This window comes from Podarcis pityusensis, assembly GCF_964106645.2.
Source record: "Podarcis pityusensis genome assembly, chromosome: 16".
Lineage (NCBI taxonomy): Eukaryota > Metazoa > Chordata > Lepidosauria > Squamata > Lacertidae > Podarcis > Podarcis pityusensis.
Genome location: NC_138041.1, coordinates 3,806,594 through 3,834,438, shown reverse-complemented (window position 1 = coordinate 3,834,438; position 27,845 = coordinate 3,806,594). Strand labels below are relative to the sequence as shown.

Genomic DNA, 27,845 nt, shown 5'->3' with positions numbered 1-27,845 from the left:
AAAAAGAAAGAAAGAAAGAAAAAAAGAAAAAAAGGGGGGAGCGATGGGGAAAATTGGGGTCCCCTCCCCATTTCTCTTTCCCTCCCTCCAATTTCTTTCCACCTCCATCCTCTTTTTTGCAAAACTGGTGAGTCCAGAAGAGGAAAAGATAGAACCTCATTTTTTTGCAAAAAGAAAGAAAGAAAGAAAAGTGCGGGGGGGGGGAGGGAAAAAGAGAGAAGAGCCCTCCCTTGGGTAGGAGGGGCTCTATCCGGAATCCGGAAAGAGAGAGACCCACCCTCCGAGTGACGGGCAGGCCCCTCCCTCCCCCAAAGTGGGACAACCCCCCCTCCGCGCGCCCTCCCCCGCCAGCAAAGTGGGTGAGTCAGTGGATGGCCAGAGAGATGGATGGAGGGGGAGGGGCGGCGCGGGGACGCGCCGTGCCAGGCTCTGCCCTCGATTGCTAAGGCTTGGCTACTCCCCCCCCCCCCAAAAAAAGTGGTGTTTTTTTGCGATATCGAATTAATGTTGCAAATGGCTCAGGCCAGCAGCGCGCGGGGCTGCTAACCTGATCCGTCCCGGGGCGACGTCATTTCTCCAACAACTCCCCGGACCCCCCCCCCTACGCGCGCACCCCCCCAAAAAAGAAGGCTGCTTTTACTTTTTATTTATTTATTTTCTGCCCCTTCCCATCAACAGCAGCAGCCCCCCCCCCCGCGCGCTTTGGATCAAAGGGGAGGAGCAGGAGCGAAAGAGAGATTGCGCCCCCTAACCCCACCTCCCACCCAACCCCCCATTTTTTTTAAAAAAAGCCAGGAACACCCCCCCCCCGGAAAAAAAAGAGAGAAGGGGAGATTCCGCAGAGATCTGCTAGACTTCCTGGTGCAAAACGTGAGTGGATCCCTCGTCTTGGTCTGTGCGCCCTGATGTTTTGCAACAAGTTGGGTTTTCCTTTCCTTCTTCCCCCCACTTTGCTTTCCTTCCACGAGCTTCTCTTCAACCCCCCCCTCCCAAAAAAACCCCTCCTCTCTCTTTGCAATCCTGCCCCCCCCCCCTTGCTCCGGGTTCAGGAAACTGCGAGCGGAAGGAGGTTTGTGTCATGAGTAACTTTGTGGCTCCAGGCGAGGTTCCGCTTTGCGCGTTTCGGCTGCGCTGCGCCAAAGGCGAGTTGATTCCTAATTCTTTGGGGGAGTTTGTGTGCGTGTTTTGTTTGGTAGGGTGAGGTTTTTTTTTTGGGGGGGGGGAAACACATCCTCATTTATTCCCCCTTCCTCGCCCCAACTCTTCTCCCGCTTTCTCTCTTCCGTCATGTAAACGGACCATAAACCGGATCGATATCTTCCCCCCCGCGCGCCGCCGCCACTCCCGGTTTAAAGGAAAAATACTCGTGGGCACTTTCCAGTATGTATTACTCACTCCTCCGAGGAGACTCAGACCCATTGATTTCATGGAGTGGTGTTTTTTTTGGGGGGGGGGCTGGTTTCGGATCGGGGCCGAGGCAGGCCGCGATCCTCACGCCGCTTACTCGGGAGTAAGACCCAATGAAAGTCAACGGGACTTGCTTCGGAGTAGGCATGGAAAAGCTCTGCTTGCAATCCAGATATACTTGGAGTAGACCCATCGCCATTAAGGGCGCACGCATTAATCGCGGGGCGTCTGCACCCCCTTACGGCATAGCGCATCTGCTCCTCTTACCGGGAATTTTGGCTTTTTAAAGAGTGTTTTTGCACCGGATCGGGCGCGGCTTTTACTTTAGAGTAACCCCGGCTTGCTCTACGTTTTGGAAAGAGGGGACTCAACTCCCGACGAAGCCTGCGGGCCCCCGGCCGGTTTGACGCGGGACTCCAGGAGCGCGCTTACTCGGGAGTAAGCGGGCTCAGTGGCCCTGCACCAGGAAGCCCCGAGCTCCAGGATCCGGAGGAAAGGGCGAGTCTGCTCGGAAGGAAGCCCCGCGGGGGCCTAACGGCGCTTACTCGCAAGTAAAGGCGCGCGGGATCGGGGCCTCGGAGCTCCGCGCACGGGGCTTTGAATGGCTAAACTGTTATTTGGCAATGGGGCGGATCCTTTGCACGGGGCGCCCCTCCCTCGCTCCCCCCCTTCCCTATGACTAATTTCCATCCAGGGATTTTTTTTTGTGGGGGTGGGGGCAGGCAGGATCGACCCACACTTCCATCCACCCCACATTGCACACGATTCGGATTCACTTGCGGGAGGAAGAACCCCGGAGGTAATTCTCTTTTCTCTCTCTCGGAAAATTAAGAATTCTTCTCCTTTTTTTTAATTAAAAAACCCTGTTTCCTCCAGAATCCTATTATAGAAGGGGGTTTCCATGTCTTTCTTCCCTTCCCCCAATTTATAGGAATCCCCACCTTATCCCCCCCCCCAAACCTTTTTGCATCTATATAAAAAAGTTTGAAAGGTACTTTGTAGAGCTGAACCTTTTTATTTTTGAAGGAAGTGTGTTTTGGAGATGAAAGGAAGAGAAATGTGTTTATTTTCAGAAAAAAAGGTTTGTCTGACCCAACTATTCCCACTTGGGGATGGTTTTTCCTCCCCTCTCTAGGCTGCGAGGGGAAATAGACTTTGTTTCGGACACTTTTTGGGGCTCGGGCGAGAACTCCCTTCAAGTAAATGTTCAGCGAAAGTGGGGAGGAGAAGAGGGGGGCAGGATAGGGAGAATTCGGTGCCCCCACCCTTTAATTTCCACTGTTTTGTGTCATTGCTAGCTTCTCCCTTCTCTCTTTTCTCTCCTGATTTATGGGGTCCATTGTCCCAGCCATAATGGCCCTTTCTCTGACAGCTTTATCCAAGAATCCTGTGCCTTAAAGCCATGTTTACACATAACCGCGCAGAGTTTGGGAGAGGTTTCTGGCCTGCCTCTCCAAAGTGTGCTTCATTGCTGTAGGATATCAATTTATCTTTCCCCCCCAGAGCATGGGTAGGCAAACCAAGGCCCGGGTGCCCGGATCCAGCCCAATCGCCTTCTAAGTCTGACCTGCGGATGGTCCGGGAATCAGCGTGTTTTTACATGAGTAGAATGTGTGCTTTTATTTAAAATGCATCTCTGGGTTATTTGTGGGGCATAGGAATTTGTTCATATTTCCCCCCCAAAATATAATCCGGCCCTCCACAAGGTCTGAGGGTCAGTGGACCGGGCCCCTGCTGAAAAAGATTGCTGAGCCCTGCCCCAAAGTCTTCCTTCCTTCTCTCTTCTGGTCTTTCCCTCCGATCCAGGAAGTGCCAGTCTCCCTTTTTGGGGCCTACACCAAATCTTTGCCACCCTGGTATGTATGTGTGCAACTTTCCCCCCGCAACTCGAGGGCACCCTGGCATCCCGGAACCAGTTAATGATCCTTGGTCTGGGTGGGGGAAAATGTCCCCTTTTGAGCGTGGGATTGGCAGGCCTGTCTTCCCCCCTCCTTCCTTTCTGTTTGCGAAAGCACATTTGCGGCACCCTCAGGTCTGTCCAGACTAAACCGATAGTTGTGTTGTTGTTTTTTAAGGCCTTTCCCTTCCGGGGTTTTCAGAAAGGAGAGCCGTGCATGCATTTGAATGTAGCACATCAGAACCCAGCCTCCGTTTGCTTTTCTAACTTTCCGAAAGGCTGGGTTAAAAACCAGAAATATTGGCGTGCAACAGCCTTTGCCCAGTCGCCGCGTAGGATTAAATCATAGTAGTGGACTAGCTTTTTTTTTTTTATTGTTTCCGCTGCGGGATTTAAAAACTCCCGAAAGTTGCTAGCTTTCAGGCCTGCGCAGGCTGAGGCCATAACCTCCTTTTTTATAGTGTGGGACTCCCATTCAGCGGACTCCCATTCAGAGTAGATTGAAATTAACCGCATTTATTAACTTCGCCAAGTCTGCTCTGTGTAGGAGTCAGCCTCGGGCAGGCATCCCCAAACTCGGCCCTCCAGATGTTTTGGGACTACAACTCCCATCATCCCTAGCTAACGGGACCAGTGGTCAGGGACAATGGGAATTGTAGTCCCAAAACATCTGGAGGGCCGAGTTTGGGAATGCTTGCCCTTGAGAGTGCTTTGTTTTGCTTTGTACATTTATTTACTTTGGTGCAGGGATCCTTTGGCCCGCCAAGGTGTCGCTGAACTACTGTTCCCATCTTCATGCCTGGCCATGCTTGCTGGGGCTGATGGGAGTTGTAGTTTGGGAGCCTCTGAAGGGCCAAAGTTCCTTCGCACCTGGTTTCCTTGAAAAATGTATCCATTGCCTTCTGGGGTAAGTGATTTTGGGATTTACCATCGCTTGCCGTTCATTACTTGCCATTAAAAGGGTAAAGGGACCCCTGACCATTAGGTCCCGTCGTGACCGACTCTGGGGTTGCGGCGCTCATCTCGCTTTATTGGCCGAGGGAGCCAGCGTACAACTTCCGGGTCATGTGGCCAGCAGGACTAAGCCGCTTCTGGCGAACCAGAGCAGCGTACGGAAACGCCGTTTACCTTCCCGCCGGAGCGGTACCTATTCATCTACTTGCACTTTGACATGCTTTCGAACTGCTAGGTTGGCAGGAAGCAGGGACCGAGCAACGGGACGGGGGATTCGAACCGCTGACCTTCGGATCGGCAAGTCCTAGGCTCTGTGGTTTAACCCACAGCGCCACCCGCATCCCATTACTTGCCCTTATTATCGGCAAGGCTGAGCTGTGCACTAAAGTTTCTGTTGTGACCTGTTGCTGATTTCAAAGCCCAGACTGCATGGATCCCAAATTTGCCTTGATAAGACTGGGCTTTGCACCACAGAGCCTGGCAGAATTTAGCAAGGAAATGGAAGGTTTTTGAAGCAACCGGCAAGGGCGAGTCACCCGGTTTTCCAATTGCAGGGGACAACTTGTTTGTTTATTTTTTATGTTAGCATGAACTCATCTTCTTTTATTGGATTTTACACTGTGTAAATTTCCTTCGGATTTCCTACAATGCAACATTGTATTCTTAAATGTTTCCAAACTGATTTGGTGTGACTACCCTACTTATCATAATGACAAATCCTTATTATATGATTAACCATCAAGCATCCTTTACACAAGAAATCCTCATCTTAAGGAATTAAGTCCTCAGTATACCATTTTTATCCACATCCCATATCCATATCAGTCTGATTAATAATCATTATCACTGGGTTGGATCCAGCGTTAGTCCTACTCATGTGCCTAATTACTGTCCATTAATGAGTCCAAGTAGAATTTAGTTAGGTACCGCCCAGAATGACTAGTCTTTACCATCATAACAATCTTTTAATATGCCTGCCCTTACCTTAGAGAACAATCCCGTAAACTAAACAATTACAAATCCATATTACACAATTTGTGGAAATTGCAAGGTTATCTTTCTACTCTTACATGTCTTCTGCACTCCCAATAAATCCGAAAACCTTTTTCAAGTCAAACAGCCAGGCATAGCCTCCACATTTTAGTGAATACCTGGCCATATCCTTAGGTGTCTGTGTTTTGTCCAGACTGTAGGCTGGCTGAATTATTGGCAGCTAGCAGGCAATCAATTCTCTGTGACAGGCAGTTGGAAACATTTGACCTGTCAGCTCTCTGAAAACCAGCCGTTGCTTGGCCAGACTGTATATATAGTCTCTCAATGTGGTGCATGGTCCTTGAGAGGCTGTCAGCAAAGACAACCAAGTATGGACCAACCATATTCAGAAGAAGGATGTACAAAATTCTTTTCTGCCTATATACAAAAAATGTAAGGCTGTCATCATTCTGCAGTTCCCCTAGCCACCAATAGGTGGTCACACTTTCTCCAGTATAAAAGCCTGCCAGAAGAAGAAGAAGAAGAAGAAGAAGAAGAAGAAGAAGAAGAAGAAGCAGCATTCATTGGATTTCAGAAGTTCAACAGGGGGGAAGAGGGCCCGTCTGACCTCAAGTGGGACATCCACAAAACAGCCCACAACACAGAACTGGTTGGTCTGAGCAGGCCCACAGGGGATCCTCAGTAGTGACTCTCCCCAGGGCTGTATTTTGCATATGCGGTAAAGGTAAAGCGACCCTTGACCATTAGGTCCAGTCGTGACCGACTCTGGGGTTGCGGCACTCATCTCGCTTTACTGGCCGAGGGAGCCGGCGTACAGCTTCCGGGTCATGTGGCCAGCAGGACTAAAGCGTTTCTGGCGAACCAGAGCAGTGCACGGAAACGCCGTTTACCTTCCTGCTGGAGCAGTACCTATTTATCTACTTGCTCTTTGACGTGCTTTCGAACTGCTAGGTTGGCAGGAGCAGGGACCGAGCAACAGGAGCTCACCCCGTCGCGGGGATTTGAACCGCCAACCTTCTGATGGGCAAGTCCTAGGCTCTGTGGTTTAACCCACAGCGCCACCCGCATCCCTGGGGTGCAAAAAACTGCCCAGCGCCCCCAATTTTTTGGGGGGGGGGCAGGAGAAAAACCTGCAGCACTCTGCCTGGCTCTTCAGTCCCCAGACTCCAAATCTCAGCCCCGCACTCTCAGCATGGTGCCCCTGAGAGCCTGGCGCCCGGGTGCCCCGCACCCCTAGTGCCTGTGGGTAAGCCAGCCCTGCCGAGGCCTCATATTAAAGAATCCAGGGAACTGTAGTTTCCCCCCTCACAGAGCTGCGATTCCCAGCACCCCTGGTGTGGAAGTGATGTTGTTGTTAGTCGTTTAGTCGTGTCCGCCTCTTTGTGACCCCCTGTACCAGAGCCCACCAGGCACTCCTGTCTTCCACTGCCTCCCGCAGTTTGGTCAAAGTCATGCTGGTCGCTTCGAGAACACTGTCCCACCATCTTGTCCTCTGTCGTCCCCTTCTCCTTGTGCCCTCCATCTTTCCCAGCATCAGGGTCTTTTCCAGGGAGTCTTCTCTTCTCATGAGGTGGCCAAAGTCTTGGAGCCTCAGCTTCAGGATCTGTCCTTCCAGTGAGCACTCAGGGCTGATTTCCTTAAGAATCAATACGTTTGATCTTCTTGCAGTCCATGGGACTCTCCAGAGTCTCCTCCAGCACCGTAATTCCAAAGCATCCATTCTTTGGCGATCAGCCTTCTTTATGGTCCAGCTCTCACTTCCATACATCACTACTAGGAAAACCATAGCTTTAGCTATACGGACCTTTGTCGGCAAGGTGATGTCTAAGAAGGGATTTTAGGATTTTAGGGGCAACACTGAGGAAGGCTTGCAGCGTCTGGGGTTTGTTTTGTTGTTGTTTTTTTGCTTCAGGGGAAAGGTGAGCAAACGAAGCTGATGAAGTCACAAGAAGAGACAGTCCTCTTGTGCTCAGGTCCTCCTTGTGGCCTTCCCTAAATGGACAACTGCCTGGCCACCATGAGAACGGGATGGTGGGTTTTGTCCCGGTCCAGCGAGGCCTCTTCTGACATTCTAATGGAACCTCCACCGCCAAGGGCAGTCTATCTTGGCGTCACTGTTCCCAGGGAGATTTGGCCACTGTAAGAGCCATAGGCTGGCCTAGAGGGGTCATTGACCTGATCCTGGCAGCCTCTTCTTATGTCTTAGGTGTGGGTGGGTGTTTGGAGAGTTCCCTGCAAAAAAAAAGGGTGCCTTTAGAGAGGCGGGTGTTTTTTTAAGGAGTTGGTGGCAGATCTGTTGGATGCGGGGAATAAATAACAGGACGGTTTTCTTGAGCATACTCTGTGCTTGGGTGGGTGGCTCTCGCCTGCGCCTCAACAAACCTTTGATCGCAGTAAGGCTTTAATGCTCTTAATGGATTTGGCTGCAGTTACCTGCTTGCATCTGATCTTGGTTGGGGGAGAGAGGAAAATACCCGAAGGGCAAGTTTCAAAGCTTTTTGTGTATGGATTTTTCCGCACTCCTAAACCTCCCATGTCTGAAAAAGGCCATTAGGTGTCCTTTCTCCCCTTCCCTCCAGGTAAGGCAACTGCAAATGCCTATTATTGGGATTTTACCGATCGGTTTGCCTCGATAGCCTGCTTTTTCCTCCAAAGAGCGTGGTTCTCCACCCCACAGTGACCCTGCGAGGGAGGCAAGGCTGAGAGGGAGAGTCACTGGGCCCCCCGAGGGCTCACGCGGTGAGCTTAATGGCCAAGCTTGAACCCTGGTTCCTTCTGAATCCTGGTCCAGTCCTCTAACCACCACGCCACACTGCCTCTCGATGGAGCGGCGCTTGCGGAATCGGCTCAGGTGCTTTGGAGAGCCTCCTTGGGGCAGGATGAGGGCCCCTTGTCAGGATGAGGGCCCCTTGTCAGGATGAGGGCCCTTCTGAACCCAGCAATCTTGTTTACCCAATCTGTTTTAAGAGGTGGGTGTGCATTACTTCAAAATGTGATCGGCTAGCACTGCGTTGATTTGAGGGGGGAGGTGTCTCTGCTGAATGGGGCTCCTTACCTGTGCTGTCCCCTGCCCCCCCCCCGGTCCTACCTTGACTGCACCAGGCGCTAAAGTCAAGATCCCTCAGCCGCTCTTGGTCGCCAGCTGCCAGTTTGCAAAATTTGCAAATGCCAGTTTTCCAAATTTGCAAAATTCACCATTGGAGACAATAGATCTCATTTGGACAGAGTGCTGCTTCTGTGTTTTGGGTTCTGCTTTTGGGGTTGCAGTTGCAGCATGTGCTTGGCCCCTGTGGGAACAGGATCCTGGGTTCGATGGGCCCCCATGGGCCTGATCCAGCATCCTATGCCCTTGCTTTCTTGGGGCCCTTCTCTTCGCCAGCTTCAAATATTGCCTATTGCAAAACAAATTATGGTAGCTATCTGTTGGTACCGGGGAGCAGATGCAAATACGTCTTATGGAAGCTGCGTCTCTTATTGCTGCGCACAGGTAATTAAGTCTAGCATCCTTTGAAGGTGAAAAGCTTTATGTTTCGTGCTGGCCTTTGCCAGTTGGCAGCCTCTGGGCCAGATTGATGGGTTCTTGCAGCTCTGCCAATAATAATAATAATATCTATTATTGTAATATCTATGATTATTATTAGCTGGAGGAGCACCTGCAGCTTAATCACAGGACAAGTCTCTTCGCACCCAGACGGTCCCAGGCTCAGTCCCTGAAATCTCCTGGCAGGGCAGGGAGAGATCTGTTTTCAGACTCATGAGGACTGGAATCTTGCTCTGTTTGGAAGAGAGGTGCTGTAGCTCAGTGGTTTGAGCACCTGCTGCGCCTGCAGAAGGTCCCAGCTTCAACCCCTGGTGTCTTCACTATCTGAGGCTGGGAGAGACCCCTTGTCTGCTTTCCTGCAAAGCTGCTGCCAGTCAGTGCAGGTAAGCCAGTGTTTCCCTGCATCTGAAACCCTGCAGAGCCGCTGCCAGCCAGTGTTGACAAAACTGAATGAGATAGAGCAATGGTCTGACTCGGCGGGAGGCAGCTCCTCATCCTCCTGTCTCTCCAGTTCTGCGTTTCTAAGGCTCCCCCCCATCCCTGTGCTGCCAACTCTGACTGGCAGCCTCCAGATTTTGATAGCTTTGTCCTCTTTGGAACCCATATCAGGATAGGCTGTTGAACTCGAAGGCCCTTCAGAAGGGCTCCTCTCCTGTCTGGATAGTGGAGCCTCCACGCCCAGGAGCAGTTGCCCTTAGAAGGCCCATCGCTGTGGGAAACGCACCTTCGTGAGCTGCTTTTGAGTGTCCCTTTTCAAAACACCTGAGTCGGCTGCTGTGGCAACCAGACTGACCCATGATAGAAGTGCTCTTGTTTTGTTCCCGGGTCTCGAAAGCAGGGCTTGCTGTTTTAAAAGCTGTTTTCTGCTGTTCAGAAAAGAAATTACAGTTCTACCTCCGGTTACAGATGGGATTTGTTCTGGAGGCCCAGCCGTATCCCGAAAAGTCCACAACTGGACGTGCCCTTCTGCGCATGCATGTGGCGCGATTGAGTGCATATGCGCATGTGCGCGTGGCGAAACCCAAAAGTACACACTTCCGGGTTTGCCGCGTTCACAACCCGAAGTTTACATATCCCTCTGGATACATAACCTGAGGTACCACTGTACTGTATTTTCCATGTATAACACGAGGATTATTTACGTGAAAGTAATGCTTAAAAATTGGGGCCTTCTTATACATGGGTACTGCTGTGTGGGGGACGGGGGACTGGTTGCTGCCATGAGGTGGACATTGTCAGCAGTGGTAGTGTGGGTTAGTGGTGACTGCGGCAGTGACTTGTTTTGATTTGCTGTTGGGCAGGCGATAGGCGGTCAAGCGCTTGGTGGCCTTTTCATTGCGTGTGATAGGAAGCGTTGTTCAGGCGGGTGAGCGGTTCTGAGCAATCCCCCCAAAAAAGGTCAACAACTCTGGGCAATCTCCCCCCATTTTCTTAATTTTGAGTCCCCCAAAATAGGAGGCGTCTTATACACGTGAAAATACAGTAATATATCTGCCCGATCTGTTGAAGCAGCCATCTTTTGGAAAGAGCAACTGCAAGCACATAATTTCTACGCCTTCCTAAATTGCGAGATGACCGTCGAGGAGCCCTGGCGGACTCCCACCCTCTGAACCGAAGGCTTAAAAGATAAAAGTCAGCTGCCCTGCAAGGAGAACCCAGCCTCCTCTTTCCGTCCTCTGTTTCTCTCCCCACCCCACGCAAACTCCTTGAAACTTTTCCCCAAGCAGGTCTGCACAGTATTTGTCCTGGCAATTGAAACCCTTTTGGGGATTGCTCCATCGGGGGGAGGGGGCCAGGGACGGGCAGAGGCTGCTGGTAAGAATGGTCTCCCTTGCAAAGTTCCTGTGCCCAGCCAACTGGCACAAGACATGGGAACGTTCATCCACTTTCTCCTCCTCGGGGCCTCATCCAGCCCATGAGGATCAGCGGCGTGTACCTCTGAAAGATGCAGAACTGCCAAGACTGAAATGGCTGCTTCCGATTGGCCAAAGTCCCTTCTGCGCCACCTTGCCCCCACCCCCATGGCATGTTGATGGTGGGCGTGGCCAGAGGCAAAAGTGGGTGGGGCAAATGGTTATTTATTTTTAAAAGATTTTTCTTTTTATATATATATATATAAATTTTTACTAGTTTTTTAACATATCATTTCCAACAATAACTAAACATACTTTTATATCTTACACAATTTTTTGACTTCCATCAATCACATCTGAAAATTTTGCAATCTACAGTGGTACCTCGGGTTCCATACGCTTCAGGTTACATACACTTCAGGTTACAGACTCCGCTAACCCAGAAATAGTGCTTCAGGTTAAGAACTTTGCTTCAGGATGAGAACAGAAATCGTGCAGCGGTGGCGCGGCAGCAGCAGGAGGCCCCATCAGCTAAAGTGGTGCTTCAGGTTAAGAACAGTTTCAGGTTAAGTACGGACCTCTGGAATGAATTAAGTACTTAACCCGAGGTACCACTGTATTCACTTAATTTGCATTTCTTACTCTCACTATTACATTTAAATCTCATTTCTCAATATCTCAAATCTCAATTTCATATGTTTCTCCTTACAAAACTTCTTGTAGTCCTACTGGCATAATTTGTTGATTACAGTTGCTCTTCAAATAGTTCGTATAGTTCTTCCAATCCTCTGTAAATCTTTGGTCCTGCAGGTTTCGAATCCTTCCTGTCATTTTATCCAATTCTTATTTTTAAAAGATTTTTCATATCGCTCTCTACAGCCACAGCTGTCGGTCTGTAATGGTTTTACTTCGCCCGAAGGCGAAACTGCTAGAAACTCACAGATTATAAGCCCAGGCGTCAAATGGCTTCTTAAACCAGGGTTATAGTCGCCAAAATGGAATGGCTAGTTTCCATTTTGGGGCAAGAGGGCTCAAAAGTCAGTTTTCAAATGATGGACTGACTGCAATTGGCTCTCAGTTAAACATCCGGCTGGTTCAAATGACAACCTTGAGCTTGATTACGAACTTAAAGAAGAAAAGTCACGATCCCACTGAAGTCTATATATATATTGGCCTATTCCGACCTGTTTTTCTTAATAGTGACACAGACCACTCACGACCTAAGAATATTCTTCGCAGCTGTGAGCAGCGCAATGGGGCGAATGAAGACAAGCGGCAACAATTGTTGTTCGCTGCTCCTGCTCAAGGCTACGCAGAAAAAGCATTTTGGTACCCGAAATTCATTCCAACTGTGCAAGTAAACGGACCGAATTCTACAGGGTGTGGGGTATTAGCGTGTGAAAACAGTCCAGATCCAATGATCTCCCAGGTGGCAGAGATTTTCGCTTGGTCGCAAGAGGCCGAAAGCAGGGTGCAAAATTCGCCTGGGGCCTGGATTTTGAACACTGCAAAGGCGGTCGCCTCCATTGTCTGCTGGATTTATGTATAAGCTAAACAAGCTATAGCTTAGGGCCCCACGCTCCTGGGGGCCCCCCAAAAAAATTAAGGAAAAAAACCACCTGCATGTACATTTCCAAAATATAAGATAAAAAACAAATAAAATAAAACGTACATACAACAAGAGTGTTTTGTGTTGCGCAGGCTCCTAAGATGTAAGTCATGGGCCCCGCCTGCTAGCCTGCTCCCTAAAATATCACTGCTTTGCTCCTTTCTATGTATAGGGTGCCTACATTCTGCATGGACTGGTTGCAGGGCAACATGTGCAAATGGATTTAGATACCTAGCGGGTCCATCAATTACCGTATAGCATATATAGTCATACCTCGTGTTACATTTGCTTTATGATACGTTTTTTCAGGTTGCGTCCCGCAGCGACCCGGAAGTACCGGAAAGGGTTACTTCCGGGTTTCACCACTCTTCGCCGCATGCGCAGAAGCATGCGCAGATGCGCCGCTGCGGGTTGCGTTCTGCTCATGTTGCGAACGGGGCTCCGGAACGGATCCTGTTCACAAACAGAGGTACCACTGTATACAGCCCCCAAAAACAGGACAATTTGTTGTGGACAAAGGACAGCTGGACATAGAAAGGGCCCCATTACCTTCAGGAGCTGAGGGCCTCATCAAACCTGAATCTGGCCCCGAGTTCATGCACACACGGGGTGTGACCTGGTGTTTTGCAACCCTTGGCATCCACCGCAGTTAATAAAAGCCACTAATGTGCTTCTCTTTCTCTGCCCACGCATCTTATGGGGCTTCTAAGTGAGAAGAGGGAGACAACCCCAGGCTGGTAGGAAACGTTTCGCGGAAAGAAAGATAATCAGGTGACAACAAAAACTGCAAAAAATAATTAGCAGGGGCAATTAGAGTAAGATCTGTTATCTGATGATTGATGTAAACCTCAAAAATGTATTTTGTATAGTTTTTACCTCTATCTGCAGTTCATTATATTTTATTTTATTGCTACATCTTGTGGCTGATGCAGATAAAGATTCCTTTGACCTGATCTTATGTGGAAGGATGTGTGGAGGCTTCCACTATGAGTAATGGCGGGTGTCAAAACCCAAGCAGCAATCCCAGGGTGGATAAATAAATTTTTTTAAATTTTTTTTAAATTTAAATCAGATTTTTAAAATAATATGCTTTTGGAGGAAAAAATCAATCTAAAGACAGTTTTCTATTTAAGTTACATTATATCCCAAAGGCTATTCAAGAAATAAGGATTTGTTTTAAGTTTTTCATGTGTGCTAAAACTCAGTGTAAGGTTTTTTTTTTTTAATTGTTTAACGACATCAGCTAACATGGATTGTTGTTGTTGTTTAGTCGTGTCCGACTCTTCATGACCCCCTGGACCAGAGCACGCCAGGCCCTCCTGTCTTCCACTGCCTCCCGCAGTTTGGTCAAACTCATGCTGGTAGCTTCGAGAACACTGTCCAACCATCTCGTCCTCAGCTAACATGGATACATATGCTATAATGTTATTGTTTTAGTCAAATAAATTGTTAAAATTGTTATTAAGGAAGTGGTTACTTTCCCCCCCTTCCAATAAAGGTACAGCAGAAAAGTTGTCCAAATATAAACAGTTAACTTGTTAAACCTCACAATAATTTCATAGTTATCGGTCTATATATTTCTAAGAGTATAACTGAATCAGTGATTTTTGATATAACTGTAAAAACTACTCTGAAAATGTATTATTCCAAAAACGGAACCTTCATCTGGTTGGTAAATATTAAGATTATACCAGCAAGAATGAGTCTTTCTGTAAAAGAAATTTGATCTACTGTATTTTTTCGTGTATGAGACGCCCCCTATTTGGGCGGACTCCAAATTAAGAAATAATAATAATAATAATAATAAATTTTATTTATATCCCGCCCTCCCCAGCCAAAGCCGGGCTCAGGGCGGCTAACAACAATAAAACAGTATAAAAGTATAGCATAAACAACACTCTAAAATCATTCATTATAAGATTAATTAATTCAGGCCACTGGCAACTATTGGGCCAGAGCTCCGCGAAGATTGCCGAGGGAGGGAGTCAGGCTGTGCCCTGGCCAAAGGCCTGGTGGAAGAGCTCTGTCTTGCAGGCCCTGCGGAAAGATGTCAAATCCTGCAGGGCCCTGGTCTCTTGTGACAGAGCGTTCCACCAAATCGGAGCCACAGCCGAAAAAGCCCTGGCTCTAGTTGAGGCCAGCCTAACTTCTCTGTGGCCTGGGACCTTCAAGATGTTTTTATTTGAAGACCGTAAGTTTCTCTGTGGGGCATACCAGGAGAGGCGGTCCCGTAGGTACGAGGGTCCTAGGCCGTATAGGGCTTTAAAGGTTAAAACCAGCACCTTAAACCTGATCCTGTACTCCACCGGGAGCCAGTGCAGCTGGTGTAGCACCGGGTGAATGTGATCTCGCAGCGAAGACCCCGTAAGGAGTCTCGCTGCAGCATTCTGCACCCGCTGGAGTTTCTGGGTCAGTCTCAAGGGCAGCCCCACGTAGAGCGAGTTACAATAATCCAGTCTGGAGGTGACCGTCGCGTGGATCACAGTGGCTAGGTCAGGGCGAGAGAGGTAAGGAGCCAACTGCTTAGCTTGGCGGAGATGGAAAAATGCCGCCTTTGTTATAGCTGCAATCTGCGCCTCCATGGAAAGGGAGGTGTCGAAGATTACACCCAAACGCCCCCTCAACCGTTTACATTTGGACAACTTTTCTGCTGTGATTTATTGGAAGGAGAAAAATAATCATTTCCTTAATAACAATTTATTCAACTAAAACAATAACATTATAGCATATGTATCCATGTTTATTAACCGATGTGGTTAAACAATTAAAAACAACTTAGACTGAGTTTTAGCACACATGAAGAACTTAAAAACAAATCCTTATTTCCTGATGAATAGCCTTTGGACTATCATGTAACTTAAATAGAAAACTATCCTCCGAAATTTATTTTTAAAATCCAATTTAATTTTTAAAAATCTGAGTTTTAAATATATATTTTAAAAAATAATTGCTTTTTATCCACCCTGGTTTGTGCTATCTCTCGTCTGTGTCTTGCATTGGCGGACAGAACTATTCTGAGTGAGTGGGAAGGGAATTGGCTCAGAAATTGAAATAGTGCACCTTTGAAAAAGGTTGGCTGTCTGCTTGCATTAAGGAGCCCATCATAAAAATGAGCTGCTTTTGTTTTTCTGGCAACTTAGCGCCAAATCGGTTGGGGAGAAACAGCCTGCTTTTTTGTCCAAAGTCGGTCAGCAAAACTATCTGTGCCTTTAATCTTCCTCTCTTTATTTTCCCAACAATAGACAATCCTGCCCTAGTTTCTGAAGTAGGGGAATGTCTGATAAAACGGAGCGTCTTTTTCTTCCCTCTCCCCTCCCCTCCCTGCTTTCCTTTCATGCCTGGGTCATTTTGGGGAATGTTCCACTGCGCACCTTTTCCTATCTAGACAGGCTGGATGCGGGTATCAAATTCGCCGGCGTTCTTTGCGACTGTGCGCAAAAAAATAATAATGCTTTATCGCCCTCGGCTCTGCGATTTGGCTCCCAGAGGCCCTGGGGAACGCAAGTCTGTTTAAACATTATAAAATGAAATAACAAATTAAAAGATATCCCTCTCTCCAGAGGGCAAATGGGGACAGTTAATTTGTCAAGAGCTTAGTTCTAGGAAACAAGTGGCCCTTCTTTGTAAACAGTGGCATTGTTTAAACAGGGACACTGTGTTAAATTGTGTGTTAGCCTGGCTTTGTCTGCCGCTAGGATTTTGTTTTGCTGGAATAAAAATAATAATTATTATTATTCCGCTTCTCTCGGCCTGAGACGCTCTCTCTTGCTGTGGCTTGCTGCATTTGAAAAATGCATTTTAGAGTCATTGGTTTTTGGGGGTTTTTTTTGCAAATATTGAAACCTGCTAAACTGGACTCTTGTCAGAAGCCGGAGATTTTCTTAACACAGAAAACAAAAAGCAGCATATTACAGTGGTACCTTGGGTTACATAAGCTTCAGGTTACATATGCTTCAGGTTACAGACTCTGCTAACCCAGAAATAGTGCTTCAGGTTAAGAACTTAGCTTCAGGATGAGAACAGAAATCGGGCTCCAGTGGCGCAGCAGCAGCGGGAGGCCCCATTAGCTAAGGTGGTGCTTCAGCTTAAGAACAGTTTCAGGTTAAGAACGAACCTCTGGAACGAATTAAGTACTTAACCCGAGGTACCACTGTACTCTGGATGGCATCAGGGTGGTTTAGGGAAGCTTTTAATGTTTGATGCATTACTGTATTTTAATATTTTGTTGAAAGCCGCCCAGAGTGGCTGGGGAAGCCCAGCCAGATGGGCGGGGTATGAATAATAAATTATTATTATTATTATTATTATTATTATTATTATTATTATTTTGATACTGCTTCAACCTACAAAAGTTTTTGGGGAGACATGCTCCTTCGTCTGTGCATAGCTCATCGCTGAAATCCTGTAAGTTTGCATTCCCCAAATGTTGTGGGCTGTTTTTTTAAAAAAGAAATAAATTCACCCTTGTTACACTTTTACCCCTCCAGATAGGCATAACACAGTATCATTTAAGCTAATATCAGAAGAGCGTGGCTGCAGGATTCATCATCATAATTTTTAATTTGTATACCGTCTTTCTATCTTACAATACTCAAGGCGGTTTACAAGCTGAAGAAACAAAAAATATACAGTTCATACCTTGGGTTGAAGTCGCTTCAGGTTAAGCATTTTCAGGTTGCACTCTGCAACGGAGCGCGCAGACGCTCGCGCATGCGCAGACACTCAAAATGACGTCATGTGCGGAAGCGGTGAATCGGAACCTGAGCGGATGAGGGTTGCGTTTGCTTCAGGATGCGAAAGGGGCTCCGGAATGAATCGTGTTCGTCTCCAGAGGTACCACTGTACATCTTATAACAATCTAATGCAATACAGTGGTACCTCGGGTTACATACGCTTCAGGTTACAGACTCCGCTAACCCAGAAATATTACCTCGGGTTAAGAACTTTGCTTCAGGATGAGAACAGAAATCGTGCTCCGAGGCCCCATTAGCTAAAGTGCTGTTTCAGGTTAAGAACAGTTTCAGGTTAAGAACGGACCTCCGGAACGAATTAAGTACTTAACCCGAGGTACCACTGTACAAAAATGTGATAATAAAACGTAACTTTAAAATAGGCAACCTACATCAAAATGTAACATTCAGCAATCATTAAAATAGTATAAAATAATAATATCAACATATAAAAGTTAAACAGAAATCCACTCAACAGTTACAATAAATAATATCTAAACTATAATCAATAAAACCACGGCAAGCCACAGTATATAAAACAATACAATATGCATTGAGAAGCAGAGACTAGAGGGTAGAGCAAGACAGGTGGAAGGAGGCCTTGCCTGAAGGAGTCTCTCCCCTCGCAGTTCTTCCTCCAGGAACAGCTCCCTTATGAGGACTCGGAGGGCTGGAGGATTAGGCCGCAGGGACGGGCCGTTTTAAAAAGATGGAGAGCAGCCCCTCTACCTGAAGCAGGTGAGATGCCCCAAAGGACCTGGGAATGAAGGTAGACTGCCTCTGGGCCTGGAGGTTCCATCAGAACAATAGTCTTCAGAAGCCTTTCTCAGCCTGTGGGTCCCCAGATGTTGTTGAACTATAACTCCCATCACCCCTAGCTATCAAGGCCAGAGCTCAGGGATGATGGGAGTTGTAGTCCAACAACATCTGGGGACCCACAGGTTGAGAACCGCTGGTCCAGCAACTGTTCAGAGGCAGAGAACAGCTATGGCGCTAGGAGCCATCGATTGCTTTATCCCCCTCCGTGAGCCTGTCTAATCCGCTTTTAACGCCACTCCAGTTGGTGAGCATCGCTGCCTCCTGCAGTGATGAAGTTCTGCAGTTTAACTTTGATTGGGGAATCATCGCAGATGATAAAAGCGGAAGGATGTCCGGACCTTCCACCAGAAATCCACCGTCGATGCCCCATAATCGCGCCAGTTACAGATGGTGGAATACAACACACTGGTCTCCTCACTGGCCCAAATAGGACTAATTTAGCCAGCTAGCCCTGGTGATCATCTAATGTTTATTGGATGGATTTCCCCCTAAATTGATTTTTTAATTCTGAATTTATTGTTATTCACGTTTTATACTGTATTTTATGCTGTTTTTTTGTTGCATCAATTAAATGTTTTAAATTTGTTGATAGCTGCCCTGAGCCCGGTTTTCTGAACTGGGAAGGGCAGGGTATAAATAAAAATTTATTATTATTATTAACACACACCCAGAAAGGCATTGCCATCTGCATTTTTTATCCATTTAAATGTGCAGATATTTTTTTCTCCAACCAAAGGCTTTTTTTAAAGCCGATTAACCACACAGCAAAATCGGCGCAAAAACATCAGCCCATTCATTAACAACGACACCCGCATTTTCCGAGGGGCGAAATTTTGCCGCCGGTTGAAAAAGCTTTTTCGATTGGCGACTTGACACTAAGTCAGCTTGGCGGCTTCTGGGTCACGTGGCCGTTGGCGGGAGTTGTAGTCCGAAGCGGTGGTGCTTGCTGGTGGGAGTTGTAGTTTGAACTGTCTGGCGGGCACCAGTTAGGAGAAAGCTGGGCTTGTCTCTGACGGCTTTCCTGAGAGTGTGACTCAAGTGTTGCAACGTCTTTGCTGTTTCCACTTTGCTGCCGGCCTCGAGGGTTGGGCCACATCTGAAGGAATCGTGTGGCACAACCGTCTCTCGGGCTGCAGCAATTTGTAGCAGCGCAGCTGCGCGGGAAAAAGCCTCTGATTGGTTGTGCCCTGGAAATGGGGTGCTGTTTGGGGTTTTTGCAGTGGCATAAATGAGTTCTATTTGCGAAGGGCTTGTAGCTCAATGAGTAGCATGTCTGCTTTGCATGCAGAAGATCTCAAGTTTCAATCACTTGGCCCCTGCTGTTAGGACTTGGGAAAGCCCGTAAGTCAAAAGAAAGTTTTCAGAATCATAACCTTAACGTATCGGAGAACTGGGCACAAGCTAGCAAAATGAATTTCAGCAGGGACAAATGTCAGGTTCTGCACTTAGGCAGGAAGAATCAGCTGCACAAATATAAGATGGGATACCTGGCTTACTAGCAGCACATGTGAAAAGGATCTAGGGGTCTTTGTAGACCCCAAGCTGAACATGAGTCAATAGTGTGATGCAGCAGCAAAAAAGGCTAATGCTGTTCTAGGCTGCATCAACAGAAGTCTAGTTTCCAGATCGGGGGTCAGCAAACTTACCGTATTTTTTGCACCATAACACTCACTTTTTTCCTCCTAGAAAGTATGGGGAAATGTCTGTGCGTGTTATGGAGCAAATGCCTACGGGTGGCAGGGGGGATGCAGTTGTGAGCAGAGGATCCATGGTTCCCCTTCCTTCCCTCCTCCGTGGCTCGCTTTGAAACAGCAAAGCGGGAGAAGAGCCGCTGAGTGGGGAGGAGAGAGGGACAGAGCGCCTGCTTGCTTTAAAGGAGCAAAGCGGGAGAGGATAGGAGCCGCTTACACGAGTGTAAGCGGCTCCTGTCTGGTTGGCTCCTTTAAAGTAAGCAGGCTCTCTGTCCCTCTCTCCTCCCCACTCAGCTCGCTAAATAGCATTATTAGCAGCATCCTTCTCCACACACCCCATGTGTGCTCCTTGTCCCTTGAGTGCTTTACCTTCCCTCCCCACTTAAAACATGGTTACAAAGCACGGATCCACATGGATCCTCAGGAGTTTTGCACTGGGTCACCCCAAATTCACCATCAGATCACATAGCATGTCCATGGCTACATCTTGCACCAAAAAAATCACGCACCCACTGTTGCCTGGGGTTGCAGTGGTGCAAAAACGTGGTTACAAAGCAGGGATCCACATGGATCCTAGGATTTTTGCATTGGGCTACTCCAAACTCACTGTCAGATCACAAGTCTGTGGCCACAGCATGAACCACAAAAATCATACATCCACTGTTTCGTTTAGAAAAATTTTTTCCTTGTTTTCCTCCTCTAAAAACTACGTGCGTGTTATGGTCTGGTGCGTGTTATAGAGCGAAAAATACGGTACCGCGCCTTGGGCCGGTGTCTCCAGCGCCGATCGCGCGGCGGGGGAGCGCATGCCCATACATGTGCACGCACACTATTTCCGGCGCACTTCCGGGTCGGAGGAGCACCGGAAATAGCTTCTGCGCATGTGCACAAGCCTCCGACCCGGATGTGCACTGGAAATAACGCTTGCGCATGCGCAAATAATGCTTGCGCCTGCGCACAAGCTATTTCCGGTGCTCCTCCGACCCGGAAGTGGGCAGCCGTGCGGTGCAGCAGCGGTAAGAGCAGGCAGTGGGGGTCGTCGTGGGCCGGATAAATGAGTCCCTCGGGCCTTATCCGGCCTGCGGGCCTTAGTTTGGGGACCCCTGGCCCAGATCAGGGGAAGTCATAGTCCCAGTCTATGCTGCCTTGGTCAGGCCACACCTGGAATGCTGTGTCCAGTTCTGGGCACCACAATTTAAGAAGGATACAGTGGTACCTCGGGTTAAGTACTTAATTCGTTCCGGAGGTCCGTTCTTAACCTGAAACTGTTCTTAACCTGAAGCACCACTTTAGCTAATGGGGCCTCCTGCTGCTGCCGTGCCACCGCTGCACGATTTCTGTTCTCATCCTGAAGCAAAGTTCTTAACCTGAAGCACTATTTCTGGGTTAGCGGAGTCTGTAACCTGAAGTGTATGTAACCTGAAGCGTCTGTAACCCGAGGTACCACTGTATTGACAAGCTATAACATGTGCAGAGGAGGGCACCCAAAATGATCAAGGGTCTGGAAACTAGATGGTTGGACGAGATGACCCTAGTCCTCCATGAGGACTAGAATCTTGGTTTTTTTGGGGGGGGGAGGGAAGGGATTTAGCTCAGCGGTAGGGCATCTCTTTTGCATGCGGAATGTCCCAGGTTCAATCCCTGACATTTCCAATTAGGGCTGGGAGAGACTCCAAATACCCAAAACACTTTGATAGCTGCTGCCAGTCAGTGTGGACAATACCAAGGTAGATGAACCGACGGTCTGACTGGCTTTCGGGCAGCTTCCTGTGATACTGCCATCTAGCAATCGTGGAGCCCTTGCTTTAGCAATGCAGGAAGTCAGGGTGGTGTAGCAATTAGACCAGGACCTGGGACTCGGAGACCAGGGTCCGAATCCCCACTCGGCCAGGAAGCTAGCCGGGTGACCTTGGGCCACTCACTGCCTCCCAGACTAACCTACCTCGCAGGGTTGTTGAGGGGATTAAATGAGGAGGGGGAGAGCCGTGTACGCCCCCGAGCTCCTCTGAGAAAAGTCTGGGACAGAAATACAATAAGTAATAATAATAATTTTAGGGGTAGCGCTGTTTCTTAGGGGTAGAGCATGCGAAGGGATCCAGGAAGGGCTGGAAGAGAGCTCTTCTTCCTCAAACGCTGGAGCCACTTGCCAGCCAGGCAGCTTCCAATATTCCTCTTTGAACGGGCCTTTTATTCCGAGCCAGGACTTGCATCTTACTTTATTTACCGTATTTTTCGCTCTATAGGACGCACTTTTCCCCCTCCAAAAATTAAGGGGAAATGTGTGTGCGTCCTATGGAGCGAATGCAGGCTCCCTGGCTTCAGTGATAGCGACGCGAAGCCTCCGAAGCCTGCGCTCCGAAGGCTTCACGTTGCTTTCGCTGAAGCCGGGAGAGTCTGGTCTTTGAGGCTGGCAGTGGGGGAAAGCAGCGCTTCCCCCCACCGCCAGCCCCACAGGCTCGGGGGGCAGCGGGAAGGCGCACGACGCCTTCGCGCTACTCCCCTACCTGGTTTTGAGGCTGGCGGTGGGGGAAAGCAGTGCTTCCCCCCACCGCCAGCCCCACAAGCTGGATCAAAAAGCCCACAGGAGCTGCGCACTCTTTTAAAGGGTCCGCGGCTCCTGTGGGCTTTTGCGGGAGATGGGGGAATTCCCCCACCTCCCGCAAAAGCCACGCGCTCTTTAAAGGCTGCCCGGTTTCTGTGGGCTTTTCTACGAGGTGGGGGAATTCCCCCACCTCATAGAAAAGCCCGCAGGAGCCATGCAGCCTTTAAAGAGCCCGCCGCTCTTGGGGGCTTTTCCCCAAGGAGGGAGAAGGGACTGACTGGCCGAGTCCCTTCTCCTGTGGGCTTTTGCGGGAGGTGGGGGAATTCCCCCACCTCCTGCAAAAGCAGGGAGAAATCTGGGAGAAGTGCAGGGGCTGCGTGCAGACTGTCAGCTGCTCCCAGAGCTGGGGGGGAGGAATCATATTTTTTCCCTTGATTTCCCCCTCTGTAAACTAGGTGCTCCCTATGGTCAGGTGCGCCCTATGGAGCGAAAAATACGGTATTCGTTTGTTTATTGAAACAGACGGCTTGATTGTCAGAACAAAAGTCAATATAAACTCAGAGCGGTTAACAACAACAAAAAGAAACTTGCTGCATGCCTGGATGTTCTCAAGTAGGACCAACCCGTGTCTGAAACCCTGGATAACTGCTGCCTGCCTGTGTAGACAGTATTGAGCTAGCTGGGTCAAGGACCTGCCTTGGTACAAGACTGCTTCCTTCTTCTGTCTTTAAATGGGTCCTGTGTTCAAAACCTTGAGGACTAGAATCTTTCTTTATCTATTGGGGACGAGCCAATAGCTCCTCTGCTTTGCATGCAGCAGGTCCCAAATTCAATCCCCAAAAGCTTGAAATCCTGGAGAGATGCTGCCAGTCCGTGTGGACAGTACTGAGCCCTGACGGACCCTTGCTCAAAACCATGAGGACTTGTTGTTGTTGTTTAGTCGTTTAGTCGTGTCCGCCTCTTCGTGACTCCCTGGACCAGAGCACGCCAGGCCCTCCTGTCTTCCACTGCCTCCCGCAGTTTGGTCAAACTCGTGCTGGTAGCTTCGAGAACACTGTCCCACCATCTCATCCTCTGTCGTCCCCTTCTCCTTGTGCCCTCCATCTTTCCCAACATCAGGGTCTTTTCCAGGGAGTCTTCTCTTCTCATGAGGTAGCCAAAGTCTTGGAGCCTCAGCTTCACAATCTGTCCTTCCAGTGAGCACTCAGGGCTGATTTCCTTAAGAATCAATACGTTTGATCTTCTTGCAGTCCATGGGACTCTCAAGAGTCTCCTCCAGCACCATAATTCAAAAGCATCCATTCTTCGGTGATCAGCCTTCTTTATGGTCCAGCTCTCACTTCCATACATCACTACTGGGGAAATCATGGCTTTAACTATACGGACCTTTGTTGGCAAGGTGGTGTCTCTGCTTTTTAAGATGCTGTCTAGGTTTGTCACTGCTTTTCTCTCAAGAAGCAGGGGTCTTGGACAAACTCCATGGACAAAGACAACAGGCATGAGGACTAGTATCTTACTTAATTTGGAGCGGAGAAGCGATATCATTTTATGTTGTTGAACTGCCCCGAGACCTGTGGCTGTAGTTTGGTATACAAATTTAATGAATAATAGTAATAATAAATACATCGTTTAGGGGATGTCCCTTGCCAGAAAGCCCAGAGAGCCTCTGGTGGTCAGTGCAGACAATATTAAGTTTGATGGAGCAGAGACCGGGTGTGGCATCAGGCAGCAGCTTGCACCCCTGTTCCCATCACAAGGTGTTGCCTGGACATGAAACAGGTTGGAGATGTGGCTCAGAGGCTAGAAAGCAGCGTTTACGAGAGGCTTCACCTCTCTACAGAGTCATCTCGGTTGCGAAGGGCTGGCTGCTGGCCAGAGACCGAACCATCTGTGAACTCCCCACCCACAGAGCCTTCTGAGATTCCTTCCTGGCTCCTGGGAAGAGATCCAGTGGTGGAATTTCTCACCCGGCAGCGCAAAAATGTGGAAAGTGTCATCTAGCCCCAGGAAGAAAATTGTTTGAGCTCCTCCTCAATCCTCCCGTAATCTTAATTTCCTTCTGAACGGTGCTGGGTTGCACGCTTGTGAAAACAAGACGCAGCCGCCTGCAAATAAGAAGGCTTGCATTTCCAGTCTCTTGGTCTGGTTGTAGCTATAAAACCCCAAACGCCCAATTGAGCCGGCGCCACTCTCTCCCAGCCCTGCCCTCTTCTGATATCCTTACGGAGCTTCCAGGCGCAGTGGCAGTCTACCTTGATTCCGACATTCTTTGAAGCGTTTGGCTGGATGGGGGGCAAGATGGGCCATTGGCCTGCCCAGCTACACGGATTTTCTGATGTTCTTGCCAGACCGGTGGTGGTGGTGATAATAATAATAATAATAAATTTATTATTTATACCCTGCCCATCTGGCTGGGTTTCCCCAGCCACTCTGGGCGGCTTCCAACAGAACACTAAAATACAATAACCTATTAAACATTAAAAAACTTCCCTAAACAGGGCTGCCTTCAGATGTCTTCTAAAAGTTTGTTAGTTGTTGTTCTCTTTGCCATCCGGTGGGAGGGTGTTCCACAGGGCGGGCGCCACCACCGAGAAGGCCCTCTGCCTGGTTCCCTGTAACTTGGCTTCTTGCAGGGAGGGAACTGCCAGAAGGCCCTCGGAGCTGGACCTCAGTGTCCGGGCAGAACGATGGGGGTGGAGACGCTCCTTCAGATCTACTGGACCAAGGCTGTTAGGGCTTTAAAGGTCAGCACCAACACTTTGAATTGTGCTCAAAAACGTACTGGGAGCCAATGTAGGTCTTTCAAGACCGGTGTTATGTGGTCTTGGCGGCCACTCCCAGTCACCAGTCTAGCTGCCGCATTCTGGATTAGTTGTAGTTTCCGGGTCACCTTCAAAGGTAGCCCCACATAGAGCACATTGCAGTAGTCCAAGCAGGAGATAACTAGAGCATGCACCACTCTGGCCAGACAGTCCGCGGGCAGGGAGGGTCTCATCCTGTGTACCAGATGGAGCTGATAAACAGCTGTCCTGGACACAGAACTGACCTGCACCTCCATGGACAGCTGTGAGTCCAAAATGACTCCCAGGCTGCACACCTGGTCCTTCAGGGGCACAGTTACCCCATTCAGGACCAGGGAGTCCTCCGTACCTGCCTGCCTCCTGTCCCCCAAAAACAGTACTTCTGTCTTGTCAGGATTCAGCCTCAATCTGTTAGCCGCCATCCATCCTCCAACCGCCTCCAGGCACTCACACAGAACCTTCACCGCCTTCACTGGTTCTGATTTAAAAGAGAGGTAGAGGATACAGACCTCCCAGGTAAAATTCATCAAGGAGTGTTCAGGGTTCAATGTGGCCTCCAGCCCTCCCTACCCGGCCCCCAGGAGCCTCCCTCTCTGGCCTGCCATTCAAGTGCTTCTGATTAGCCGCAAATGTATCCTCAGAACCGTGATGCAAGGAAGTATATAGAAACCTCTGAATTTCTGGGGGCTATTGCCTTTGGCCCCGGCCACCACCACATGCGGCCCCCACGGAACATTGTCTGCAAGGAATCTGCCCCTCCAAAAAGGTTTCTCCTACTCGTGCCTTGCACGCCCCAAGTAACTTGCACCTTCAGGAATAACCAGAGTGCCTCTAAGCATATTCAGAGTGCCAAGCGTCTCCAAGAAACAAGCCACACACACTCTGCATTTAGGAGGCCGGAGTGGACAGGAACTCTGGGTAAGCTCAACAAATGAAAGGCAAGTGGTTCTGTAGGAAGAGCTGAAGTGGGGGGGCACCCAGCCCAGCGCCCTGGGAGTGCCAGGAACCCACAATCAGGACCCCAGGAAAAGAGAAGGGGGTGGCTGGGTCAATGTGCCCTTTTGATTTCCCCCTGCCAGTCTCGTTAGAATAAATAAAACACTCTTGGCAGCCAGTGCTGGAAATTAGCCAGGCACGTTTTGCAGCTGGCGCAGTTCCACTTGCGCCCATGTAGAGATCTCTGGGTGCCAGGCTGACGAGTGGCTCCTCCAGCCTTCCTCAGCAGGTAAGCAGAACATCTTATTTTTGGGTTCACATCCCACCTTCTTCTCCAAGGAGTACATGGTTCAGCCCTGCTCCTCGGTTAAGCCCTACGACGACCCTGTGAGGTAGGTCTCGCCAGAGTGGCGCATGCTCTGGTTATCTCCCGCTTGGACTACTGCAATGCGCTCCATGTGGGGCTACCTTTGAAGGTGACCCGGAAACTGCAACTACAGTCATACCTCGGGTTACAGACGCTTCAGGTTGCATTTTTTCAGGTTACGGACGCGCCGAAACCCAGAAGTACTGGAATGGGTTACTTCCGGTTTTCGGCGGCTGTGCATGCACAGAAGTGCTAAACTGCGCTTTGCGCATATGCTACAGCGTCGAATTGCAACCCACACGTGCAAAGACGCGCTGCTGCAGGTTGCGAACGCTGCAGGTTGCGAATGTGCATCCCACACGGATCACGTTCACAATCCGAGCGTCCACGGTAATCCAGAATGCGGCAGCTAGACTGGTGACTGGGAGCGGCCGCCGAGACCACATAACACTGGTCCTGAAAGACCTACATCCCAGTACGTTTCTGAGCACAATTCAAAGTGTTGGTGCTGACCTTTAAAGCCCTAAACAGCCTCGGCCCAGGATACCTGAAGGAGCGTCTCCACCCCCATCGTTCAGCCCGGACACTGAGGTCCAGCGCCGAGGGCCTTCTGGCAGTTCCCTCCCTGAGAGAAGCGAGGCTACAGGAACCAGGCAGAGGGCCTTCTCGGTGGTGACGCCTGCCCTATGGAATGCCCTACCATCAGATGTCAAGGAAATAAACAACTATCTGACTTTTAGAAGACATCTGAAGGCAGCCCTGTTTAGGGAATTTTTTAAATGTTGATGTTTTATCGTGTTTTTAATATTCGGTTGGGAGCCGCCCAGAGTGGCTGGGGAGGCCCGGCCAAATGAGCAGGGTATAAGTAATTAAATTGTTGGTGGTGGTGGTTACTGGTAAAGAGGCTGAGACTGAGGTCACCCAGTGAACTTCATGGCGGAGTGGGGATTTGAACCCAGACCTCTCAGGTTCTGGTCCGACACGCCCCACCCTGGCTTCCTAGAGTACTTCTGCTCTATAAATTAAGGAGGCAAATAAAAATGGGAAAGCAAAATGTCACTTAGAGAAGGAGATGGGAATATTCTTTTCTGGAAGCTTGAATTGATTTTGGTTCTGGATTGATTTATTTGACGCTTTAATGTGTTGTAAACTGCTTTGATATTTGTTCTTCAAAATGTAAAGCGGTATAGAAATGATCACCATCACCCCACCGGGAGAGGAGGGGAACCCGGCGCTTAGAGATTCCTTCGTGACTGGATTATATATTTGATAATAATAATAATAATAATAATAATAATAATAATAATAATTTATTATTTATACCCCGCCCATCTGGCTGGGTTTCCCCAGCCACTCTGGGCGGCTTCCAAAAGAATATTAAAATACTATGATACATCAAACATTAAAAGCTTCCCTAAACAGGGCTGCCTTCAGATGTCTTCTAAAAGTCTGGTAGTTGTTGTTCTCTTTGACATCTGGTGGGGGGGCGTTCCACAGGGAGGGCGCCACCACCGAGAAGGCCCTCTGCCTGGTTCCCTGTAACTTGGCTTCTCGCAGTGAGGGAACCGCCAGAAGGCCCTCGGTGCTGGACCTCAGTGTCCGGGTAGAACGATGGGGGTGGAGACGCTCCTTCAGGTATACTGGACCGAGGCCATTTAGGGCTTTAAAGGTCAGCACCAACACTTTGAATTGTGCTCGGAAACGT

The 27,845-nt window shown here is 49.0% G+C and overlaps 1 protein-coding gene across 3 annotated transcripts in view; it reads left to right on the top strand.

Annotated features, from left to right (window-relative positions):
• Positions 1-625: 625 nt before the first annotated feature.
• Positions 626-27,845, top strand: part of CERS2 (ceramide synthase 2) — a 48,413-nt gene continuing 21,193 nt past the window's right edge. The window contains exon 1 of one of the 3 annotated variants that reach the window (XM_080984767.1): positions 626-870. The gene's annotated coding sequence lies outside the window, so the exon portion shown is untranslated. Of the gene's footprint in view, positions 871-1,042; positions 1,143-2,055; positions 2,207-27,845 lie in introns of those variants that run through there. The other 2 variants (XM_080984769.1, XM_080984768.1) reach the window with 2 other exon arrangements.